Below are 11,675 nucleotides of genomic sequence, written 5' to 3'. Positions count from 1 at the left end.
ATATTCTGTTGGGTAAAAAAGGCTTTCCTTTGCTCATTCTCCTCATCAAACACAGAGCAAAACGCACAGCAGATGAGGAAGATAATAGGAGAATAAAAGCATAAAAGACAAATAAATAAACACTATCAGGCCCCCACATTATAATATTGACTTTCTGATTTATGAATTTAAAGTTGTTAAATTGAGCAAATGGCTGGCATGATTATGATGATTTTTAATAGGAAATTGTTTGAAAATGTACATTTTGAGCAAATTATGCCTTCAATCATTCAATCCACTATTGGTTACTATTGTACCAACAGTTGTTTTGCCTTGAGTTTGATGTTCTTCAATTCCTCATAATCTTCCATCAAAACATGTTATTTGTTTGGTGTGCGGTTGGCGAATGGAAATGATCTATTATAGCATCAGTGAGCCTGTGAGCGAACTCATGGTTTCCTTAAGACATTTGTTAACATATAGTCATCTGATTTATTTAGGCCTGGCTCAAACTAAGTGAGTCACACCTCCTTAGTTTGGGTTGTTTTTGTGAAATGGATAAAACTAGAATGAACTGATGTCGTTGTGTCAAGCTTGGCTTTATCTCTGATCCTGGATTTCTGAATCAGACTTTTGTAAGAGAGCTCTCCACCATTAAATTCATATGCAACAGTTTCCTGCTGCTTCCTTTCAATATAAAATATTAAAATGTGTTTGATTCAGTCAGAATATTAGCTTTTTAATCCAACTCCTTCACTGGATTGGCAGTTTTGTGCGGGCCTGAATCACTGCCAACAAAAACACACAAAATATGCGTCCAGTTTTTCATTTTTCCTTGCTCTCTTTTTTTCCATCGTTTTCACTTTGACGCTCCATGGAGCTCCACTCATATCAACGTAGTCCATAAAAATGTTCTAGCTAGTTAGCCATCTGTTGCCAAGTGAATCATGATGATGTTGGTGGACGGCTGGAAACACTTGGATACAAAATGGATGATCCACTTGTAATTTTGTGTCATAAAGTTAAATGTACTAGAAAAATTAAGCCAGTCATGGAGCACTTTATAAAATATTTTTATTCAATATTTTACACCCCCTATGTCATTAAAACCATGAGACAATGCCTCAGGCAACCTACTAAATAATTCAAATTCCTCTAATTCCATCAGACGTGATAAAGGCTTGAATACGTCTCTATGGACTGATAGTAGAAGTGCAGCAGCTGATGGCAGCTTCCTCTGCCTCTCTGCTGTCTGACTGCATTCACCTGACACTGATATGAAGCAGAGAAGAAGAGCCAATCAGAGGAGGAGCAGCTGATCTTTTTCCAGCACTAATGATGTAAAGGATGATCAGAGTTGATGTGCAGATGAATGATGTGTGTTTCCTCTGCAGGTGAAGCTAGAAAGTGTGTGTGAGCTGATGTGGATTCAGCAGCATGGATCAGTGTGAGGACAGAGAGGAGGGAGTCCCTCCCTCTAAAACCACTCTGTGTGGGGAAGATGAGAGCCAGAGCAAAGGTCAGAGGTGAGGTCACCATCTCTAACTGTCCACAGCCCTTTTCACACAGCGTTCACTATATCAGGCCAGAACAGACGTGGTGATGAAGCTGCTGCTGCTCCTCTTTGCTGATTAAGTTTTAATCATCATGTTTCTGTCAGGATCCATCAGAGACTCAAACCAGAACCAGAACAAGAGCAAGAACCAGAACCAGAACCAGAGCCAGAACCAGAACCAGAACCAGAGCCAGAACCAGAACCAGAACCAGAACCAGAACCAGAACCCAGCTGTGTGTCCTTTAAGAGTGACATGTCAAACCCTCGTCTCATTAACTTTAAATCTCCTGGATCTCCACCATCAGAGAGGTGAGCTGTTTCTAACTGCTGTAACTTCTGTTTATATCTGTTATTGTGGCCATTTGATGATAAGAAAGTTCAACTGGATCCTTTGTATAAAAATCAAACAGGTCCGTTTGGATCCACAGTCTCTACCCAGAGCTTCACTAGTTAACAGAATCTCTAAATCTGATCTGATGTTTACCTGACATCAATTTAACCATCATTCATTGGACAGTTATTGACTCCATACAGAAAGAATCTTATAAATCCTCAGTCAGGACTCACTCTTATAAACTATTATGTTGACATGACATTTGGACCAGAAACATTTAACTGTTTTATTCTGTTTTGTTTAAGATTAATTTTTCCAAATGAAACTCATTTATTTTGTCTGATATTAATATTAAAACAAGAACAAATAGACAGAATTGAATTTTATTTCTAGGTTGATATTTGCATCTTTCTCTAACATCTGACAAAAGTCAGATTCATTCTGAAATAAAACATTTTCTATGAATTATTTTTATGATTCCACCTCTGAAGTTCAAACATCATCCAACATGGCAGATTATCAACCATTTCTACAGTTAAACTAAATATTTAGTGGATCTGATTGAGCAGTGGGCTTCAGTGTCTCTAACGGACCATCTGGTTGTGATTGAAGCTCCATTAGATCCTCCTTGGATGGTCAGAGTGGAAATGATTCCTGGTTCTGCTCCATGTCAGAGCTCAACACTAAGATCACCAAACTGTTCTCTCAGTCATTTAAACCAACATGTTGGTCTCAGAAACAAATCTTTCTGCTCTTTAAAGAAGGCTGGACATTATTCAGGAGGATCAATGATCAGGAACATGTTGGAGGGTTGGACCGGTTCTGATAGGAATCATTTAGAACATCAGGTTGATGATCTGTCTGGTTCTAGTTTTGGTTTACAGCTTTTTATTTTACAGTCACATAAAAATTATCTTGAAAGCAAAAAACAGAAAGTTTCTAATGAGAGTTTTTCTTTCAGGATCCATCAGAGATTAAAACCAGAAGCAGAACCAGAACCCAGTTGTGTCTCCTTTCAGAGCGACATATCAATGGATCATCCCATTTTCTTTAAATCTCCTGGATCTCCACCATCAGAGAGGTGAGCTGTTTCTAACTGCTGTAACTTCTGTTTATATCTGTTATTGTGGCCATGTGATGATAAGTTCTGTTTAATGGGAATATTAGACTTTAGGTCATTTGGAGCTCAGTGCTCAACGCGGATGTTGCGGGTTCGACTCCCTGTCCCTGTAACCTTTGCCGCATGTCTTCCGCCCTCTTTCCTGTCTGCCTACTGTCTAAAATACAAGCCACTAGAACTACAAAAACTCTTCTGTCACAGAGAGAATTGATCCATTATCTACAGAAATCAGCTGCTCTGTTCTCATGAAAACACCTTCATATCTTTATCTCTGGATGTTGATGATGATGTTCTGTTGCTTCCTGGCTCCATGTCAGACTAACAGTGGATCACATTTCCACTGGGAAATACCTGGTAAAGCCATTCTGGTCCATCAGGACTTGGTTCCTGTGTGCATTGTGAGAGCAGTTCAGCAGGGAAGGAAAGCTTCATGATGTGGTTGGTGAGATCTGCTGGAACTCAACCAAACTGAGCTGATGTGGACCATCAGAGGTTCTGCTGGTTCTGAATGGGATCAGCAGGAACCTTAAATCTTTACAACTACTTAGATCACCTGGTTCACTGCTCACATCCAGATATCACTTCATGGACCTTTACCTTCTGATTGTCTCTGTGAGGACAGATACAATGTGAGCTCACTGGCTTCCAAGGATCTACAGGATCCATTTTAAAATCCCCACTATAACATCCAGGAGAGGATCCCACATGGACACACCCACATATTTCAGACCTCCTCCATGTCCACATCACCTCAGATCTAGTCATCAGAACCTGATGGATGTCCCACACTGTCCTGAAGACCTGTGTGGACAGAGCCTTCACTTCCACTGTCCCCAAGCTCTGGGAAACTGTCTCCACCAGCATCAGATCTGCTGACAGTTTGGGCTGTTTAAAGTCCAAGTTCAAAATCAACTTTTTCAAATGTGTATTGGTTCAATCTGGTGTTAATGTTTTTCGTCTTTGTAGTTCATCTTTTTCTCTTTCTGATGTCTTTGTATTGTGTTCATGTGATGGCCTATTTTTCTGCTTTTAGAGTTTTTATTGTGAAACATTTGATAATTTCCTCTGTGAATTCTGCTGGATGAATAGTTTGTAACTTCCTCATTGTTCCTGGTTCTTCCACAGAGTGGACCAGCAGAGCTCAGACGTTCCCAGGGGTCCATCTGCCCAGCAGCATCAAACACAGTTGGACTCCATATTTATGGTCTGTATTTGAACAACAACTACTTTTCCATGAGTTCTGTTCAGCTACCTTCATGCTGCACTTTGTAGACCAGAGGATTGTCAATCTGTCCAACCTCCATCTGGTGTTTGGCTCCATGATTTCACTCTGACGTTTCCTTCATCTATTATTCTGTTCCAGCTGCTAGAGGACAACATTGTCACTTTTGTGAAGAAAGAACTGAAGAAGATCCAGAAAGTTCTGAGTCCAGATTACCCAGAACATTCAGAGAGTCAGAGAGATGAGGTGTTGGAAGGTGATGATGAAGAGCAGAGGAGGAGCAGCAGAGAGGCAGTGATGAAGATCACACTGAACTTCCTGAGGAGGATGAAGCAGGAAAAGCTGGCTGACCGTCTGGAGAACAGTAAGAGGATTTCTATGAAGATTTGACCTGATGAATAAATCGCACATTTACTGATGTTTGAAGAGATGGAATAATGTTTATCAACATCATCTTCAGAAAATAATATCTTTTGGTTACTGATTTTACTTTTTGTGTTATTAGAACAAATTTTTTCAGTTTGTCAACATCAACTTAAATCTGGTCTGAAGAAGAAGTTCCAGTCTGTGTTTGAGGGAATTGCTAAAGCAGGAAGTCCAACCCTTCTGAACCAGATCTACACAGAGCTCTACATCACAGAGGGAGGGACTGGAGAGGTCAATCATGAACATGAGGTCAGACAGATTGAAACAGCATCCAGGAAACCACACAGACCAGAAACAACAGTCAGACAAGAAGACATCTTTAAAGTCCCACCTGGAAGAGATCAACCAATCAGAAGAGTGATGACAAAGGGAGTGGCTGGCATTGGGAAAACAGTCCTAACACAGAAGTTCACTCTGGACTGGGCTGAAGACAAAGCCCACCAGAACATCCAGTTCATATTTCCATTCACCTTCAGAGAGCTGAATGTGCTGAAAGAGAAAAGGTTCAGCTTGGTGGAACTTGTTCATCACTTCTTTAGTGAAACCAAAGAAATCTGCAGCTTTGAACACTTCCAGGTTCTGTTCATCTTTGACGGCTTGGATGAGAGTCGACTTCCACTGGACTTCCACAACAAGGAGATCCTGACTGATGCTACAGAGTCCACCTCAGTGGATGTTCTGCTGACAAACCTCATCAGGGGGAAACTGCTTCCCTCTGCTCTCCTCTGGATAACGACACGACCTGCAGCCATCCTCCTCAGTGTGTTGGTATGGTGACAGAGGTCAGAGGGTTCAATGACCCTCAGAAGGAGGAGTACTTCAGGAAGAGATTCAGAGATGAGAAACAGGCCAGCAGGATCATCTCCCACATGAAGACATCACGAACCCTCCACATCATGTGCCACATCCCAGTCTTCTGCTGGATCACTGCTACAGTTCTGGACGATGTGTTGCAGACCAAAGAGGGAGGAGAGCTGCCCAAGACCCTGACTGAGATGTACATTCACTTCTTGGTAGTTCAGACCAAAGTGAAGAAGGTCAAGTATGATGGAGGAACTGAAACAGATCCACACTGGAGTCCAGAGAGCATGAAGATGATTGAGTCTCTGGGAAAACTGGGTTTTGATCAGCTGCAGAAAGGAAACCTGATCTTCTATGAATCAGACCTGACAGAGTGTGGCATCGATATCAGAGCAGCCTCAGTGTACTCAGGAGTGTTCACACAGATCTTTAAAGAGGAGAGAGGTCTGTACCAGGACAAGGTGTTCTGCTTCGTCCATCTGAGTGTTCAGGAGTTTCTGGCTGCTTTTCATGTTCATCAGACCTTTATCAACTCTGGTGTCAACCTGATGGAAGAAAATCAACCATCATTTTTATCTAAATTTTTTTCCAAACCAAACATAAACTCTCTCCATCAGAGAGCTGTTGACCAGGCCTTACAGAGTCCAAATGGACACCTGGACTTGTTCTCCGTTCCTCCTAGGACTTTCACTGCGGACCAATCAGAGACTCCTACAAGGTCTGCTGACACAGACAGAAAGTAGCTCACAGACCAATCAGGAAACAGTTCAGTTCATCAAGGAGAAGATCAATGAGAATGTGTCTGCAGAGAAAAGCATCAATCTGTTCCACTGTCTGAATGAACTGAATGATCGTTCTCTAGTGGAGGAGATCCAACAGTCTCTGAGTTCAGGAAGTCTCTCCACAGATAAACTGTCTCCTGCTCAGTGGTCAGCTCTGATCTTCATCTTAGTGTCATCAGGAAAAGGTCTGGATGTGTTTGACCTGAAGAAATACTCTGCCTCAGAGGAGGCTCTTCTGAGGCTGCTGCCAGTGGTTAAAGCCTCCAACAAAGCTCTGTAAGGACACAGCTTGTTACTGCATTTATTTATGATAACATCTGTCAATGATGAGATAAATACTGAGTCATGCTTTATCAGTTTGTTTATTCCGCAATGTTCGCTGCTAGCAGATGATGAGTAAAAGAGAGACCAGCTCTCATAGGTGACAATTCATAATGCTACATGTTCAAGCAACAGAAATAAATTTTCCTATTGAAGGCGACACTGGGATAATGCAGTTCATTATATAAATGTATGTTTTTCTTGCCAGCCTCTGATGGCTGCTGTATTGCAGTCTTTTAAGGCTGGAGGCCCAACTATAGAATAAACCATTTTATAGTACATGTATTATAACGATGTGGAAAATGTGATAATTTTTTTCAATCTGTTCAAAAATAATATTGAACAGATATTATTTGTTCTGGGGACAAAAATCATACATTTTAAGAATCAGTTCATATTTTCCTCCCTGTCTCCTCAGACTGAGTGGCTGTAACCTCTCAGAGAGAAGCTGTGAAGCTCTGTCCTCAGTTCTCAGCTCCCAGTCCTCCAGTCTCAGAGAACTGGACCTGAGTAACAACAACCTGCAGGATTCAGGAGTGAAGCTTCTCTCTGCTGGACTGAAGAGTCCAAACTGCAACCTGGAAACTCTCAGGTAAAATGTTCTCAATCCTGGTGAAACCAGATTTCTGTTTATTACCTGCTTTTAAAATTGATGTAATTATATGTTATAAAAATAGATGTCTGACTTTTGCATGGTTGACCAGGTTAAATCTCAACACATATTAATTGTTAATTTTCATTTAATCCAGACTGAAAGAACCAAAAAAAGATTTATTAAGAAAAGTGAAGGTCAGGCTTTGACTGATAGTGTAACTCTGCATACTTGAGAAATTGCTGCATCCTAGTTGAACAGAGGAGCATCAATGCAGATCTTTACAACCAGCAGTTGTTAGACTTTCCCAACCATCATGAGGGAAATGTTGGATTTCATTACCTACAAAAGAATGTACAGTTTTATTATTTCATATTATTAATAGGTTAAGCAGTAGTTTCTTGAGTATCTTCCTGTTGTGAACATTTCCATTTCAGACCTTGGGTTCTACCTCAATGTTCTCATTTTCTCATCATGTGATGAATTGTGTGTCTGCAGCTTATCAGGCTGTTTGGTCTCAGAGGAAGGCTGTGCTTCTCTGGCCTCAGCTCTGACCTCCAACCCCTCCCATCTGAAAGAGTTGGACCTGAGCTACAATCATCCAGGAGACTCAGGAGTGAAGCTGCTGTCGGCTGGACTGAAGGATCCACACTGGAGACTGGAAGCTCTCAGGTATGGAGGAACCTGCTGCAGGAGCAGAGAAGGTCTGATAGAGGAGGAAGAGGGAGAAATGTCTTTAGTCAGTCTGCTAGCAAACATTTAGTTTGGTTATTAAATATTTAGTATACAGTCATGTCATTTATAAATGAATGGATAACATTTTGAACCCATTTTGTCTCTTATTACAGTTTAATAACTCAAATTATCTCTGGTCATTTTGGTTGTGTAACTTTTCGAACAGCAGCTCATTTAAACTATAAGAATCTTCCACATGGTTCTGAATGAACCTGGGAAACCAACCCATCTACTGAACCACAATAACATGGTATTCAGAGCAGCAGGGGGCCAAATATAGCTCCATGTGGAACCAAGAGGTTGGAGAGAGAAAATCAGTTGAAACTGTTTCCTATCAGAGTTCAGTTTGTCTCTCTGTCTTCACAAACCAGGAGCATCATGGGCTGGGCGGGGCTTCCACTGATGATCTACTGAGGAAATACAAGAAGCTGATTGGCTGATGGACAGGAAGTTAAAATATGAAGATTAATAACATCATAAAACAGATATTATTGGTACTGAAGCAAATGTAGATTTTAGAATAAGTAGAAATGTTTCAGTGAAAGGAAGATGAGCAACATTTAGAAAAGATTCTCTATGTTCAGAGAAACCAGCAGAGCAGGGCGTCTCAAACTCCTGTCCTCAAGGACTGATGTCCTGCAGTTTTTCGATGTGCCACACGTACAAAACGCTGGAATGAAATGTCTTAATTACCTCCTCCTTGTGTAGATAAGTTCTCCAGAGCCTTGCTATTGACCTAGTTATTATATTCAGGTGTTGCAGCAAAGCAACATGTAAAAGTTGCAGGACTGCGGCTTTCGAGGACTGGAGTTTGAGACCCTTGAAGTAGAGAAACTGATCTAGATTATGTAGCAATAGAGACAATAATAAATGAGCTGAAATTATCTAGAGATAATAATTATGAAAGTTAGATTAGAATCAGTTAGTCCACATCAAATATTTAGATAATCCCAATGCAAATACAATGGGATGAAAACAGAAGACATGTAAATGAACAAACAGTAAAATAATACTTAGAGGAAACAAACTGATGATGTTTGAATGATGGAAGAGAAACAAGAACAGATATTGATCCAGGAAATGGATCAGTCCTTGATTTAACACTATAGTGTCCAGGAAGATTTCAGCTGATTGTGAAATGAGATTATTAGACAAATAATCTGGAGGCAGAGATTATTACCCAGTTTTCTGGAATATTCTCCTGACTAAGAACTTATCACAAGGAAAATTAAAGAGTAGAGGATCTTTAATGGACCTAAAATATATTAATGAAAATATTCAGATTCTTCCTCAAACTGTCACATTATTCATCAAAGAGTCTGAGGAGTTCAGCATTTAGATTTCCATGATGATCCACTGATGGCAGAAAGACTTTAAAACCATGTTGGATGGAGCTTCAGACCAATCAGCACCAAGAAGCAAAGATGAGAAGAAAATGAGCTTCATGTTGGTCAGATGGATGTTTAAAGTTCTCAGATAGAGAAATAACTAACTTTGGATTTAAAGCAAACTCACAAATTTGATAAAATTGAGTTAAAATATGACACATGAAGCAGCATCTAGAAAAAACCATTTATAAAGAAAGAAAAATGGAAATTCAAAAGTATAATATTTCTATCTATTTGCTATTTTAACCTCCTTTCAGGGTGGAGCCTGCTGGAGGCCGATTCTTGACTCCAGGTCTGAGGAAATGTAAGTGTGTTTTTCATCTGATTCATGACAACAAAGCAGCTCACATTCAACCATCTTCAAACTGTCACATCACTCATTCAGGAGTCAAAGTGTCAATAAATGATCAATAACTGCAGCTGGATTGTGTTTGTTCTCTCCATCAGATTCCTGTCAACTCACCATCGACACAAACACAGTGAACAGAAAACTCAAACTGTCTGAAGACAACAGGAAGGTGACACATGAGGAGCTTCAGTCATATCCTGATCATCCAGACAGATTTGATGATCATCAGCTGCTGTGTAGAACTGGTCTGACTGGTCGCTGTTACTGGGAGGTCGAGTGGAGAGGACCAGTTTATATATCAGTGAGTTACAGGAGAATCAGGAGGAAAGGATTCAGTACAGATTGTAGGTTTGGATGTAATGATCATTCCTGGAGTCTGAACTGTTCTGATCGTCATGGTTTCTCTGTCTGGCACAATAACAGAGAAACTCGTCTCCTCTCCTCCGTCTCTAACAGAGTAGCAGTGTATGTGGACTGTCCTGCTGGCATTCTGTCCTTCTACAGAGTCTCCTCTGACTCACTGATCCTCCTCCACACCTTCAACACCACATTCACTGAACCTCTGATTCCTGGATTTACAGTCTGGCCCAGTTCTGATTCTTCAGTGTTTCTGAGCTGATTTGAGTCTAAAGTTTTTCCTCCTGTCAGAGAAACTCTCTCACTGTTGAACAGATAGTTCAGTCTCTACAATCTATTTCTTGGGGAAACTCCAACAAGATTCCTTGGAAATTTCTTCTTCTTCCCGTCCTTTAAAGATGGAAGCTGGTATTATTCCAGGATTATTCCAGGTTGTTTTTCTGTTTCCAGTCAAATATTATTTTAATTTAATACAGTTTTTCTCTATGTTCTTTAATCCATCTTGGATTCAAATCTTAAATGATCCTTTTGTATTTTTGCTGCAGTTAAACTTTATGTATTTAGTGAACAATAAACACATTTTCTATATTTGATTAATTTGCTTTCCTTCCTGTTCTGTTTCTGTTTAAATGTCAATAACAGATTTTTTAAAATCTCAACTCTGACTTTCATAAATAACTTATTTACAGTAAAACATTCCCATCTTGAAACCAGTTGATCAATCAGTCAATCAATCAAATTTTATTTGTATAACACATTTCAGCAACAAGGCATTTCAAAGTGCTTTACATCATAAACATAAAGTCATGCAACATATAATAGACAATACATTGTTACATATTACATTTCAAATAAAGTTCTAAACAGGTGTGTTTTTAGTCGAGATTGAAAGGAAGTCAGGGTTTCCGCTGTTTTACAGTTTTCTGGAAGTTTGTTCCAAAGTTTTGGTGCATAGATGCTGAAAGCTGCTTCTCCTCTCTTGGTTCTGGTTCTGGGGATGCAAAGCAGACCAGAACCAGAAGACCTGAGAGGTCTGGAAGGTTGAAACAACAACAGCAGATCTTTGATGTATTGTGGTGCTAAACCATTCAGTGATTTATAAACTAACAACAGTATTTTAAAATCTATTCTTTGAGCTACAGGGAGCCAGTGGAGGGACTTTAAAACTGCTGTTATGTCTCTATCTTCCTGGTTTTAGTGAGAACGTGAGCAGCAGCTTCTGGATCAGCTGCAGCTGTTTGATTGATTTGTTGGACAGACCTGTGAAGACACTGTTGCAATAATCAATGTGACTAAAGATAAACGCATGGATGATTTTCTCTAGATCTGGCTGAGACATTAGTTCTCTAATCCTGGAGATGTTCTTCAGGTGATAGAAGGCCGACTTTGTAATTGTCTTTATGTGGCTCTGGAGGTTCAAGTCCGAGTCCATCACTACTCCCAGGTTTTGGTCTGATCGCTAGTTATTAGTTGTAATGAAGGGCTGATGATGATGCTTTGAATAATAAAATGAAGAAAATTTTAATAGTTTCGGTTTCATTCAGAACGTCAACCTGGAAAACAAAAAAATCAGAAATCAGTTTCTTGCTTATTTTTATTTGGAGGAAGTACAGCAGCTTTACAAAAAATCTAAAACTCAGTCAGAAAGGATGGAAATTATCTATAAACATTTATTTTCAAGTCTGAAAAAAGATTTAGTAGGTTTCAGGTCTGG

The 11,675-nt window shown here is 39.9% G+C and overlaps 1 pseudogene; it reads left to right on the top strand.

Moving 5' to 3' along the window:
- Window positions 1-1,246: 1,246 nt before the first annotated feature.
- The window catches only part of LOC129366658 (NACHT, LRR and PYD domains-containing protein 3-like), a 42,228-nt pseudogene continuing 31,799 nt past the window's right edge, over window positions 1,247-11,675 (top strand).

The sequence above is a fragment of the Poeciliopsis prolifica genome, unplaced genomic scaffold (assembly GCF_027474105.1).
Source record: "Poeciliopsis prolifica strain line A6 unplaced genomic scaffold, Auburn_PproV2 SCAFFOLD015, whole genome shotgun sequence".
Classification (NCBI taxonomy): domain Eukaryota; kingdom Metazoa; phylum Chordata; class Actinopteri; order Cyprinodontiformes; family Poeciliidae; genus Poeciliopsis; species Poeciliopsis prolifica.
This window is presented reverse-complemented; position numbering and strand designations above follow the sequence as displayed.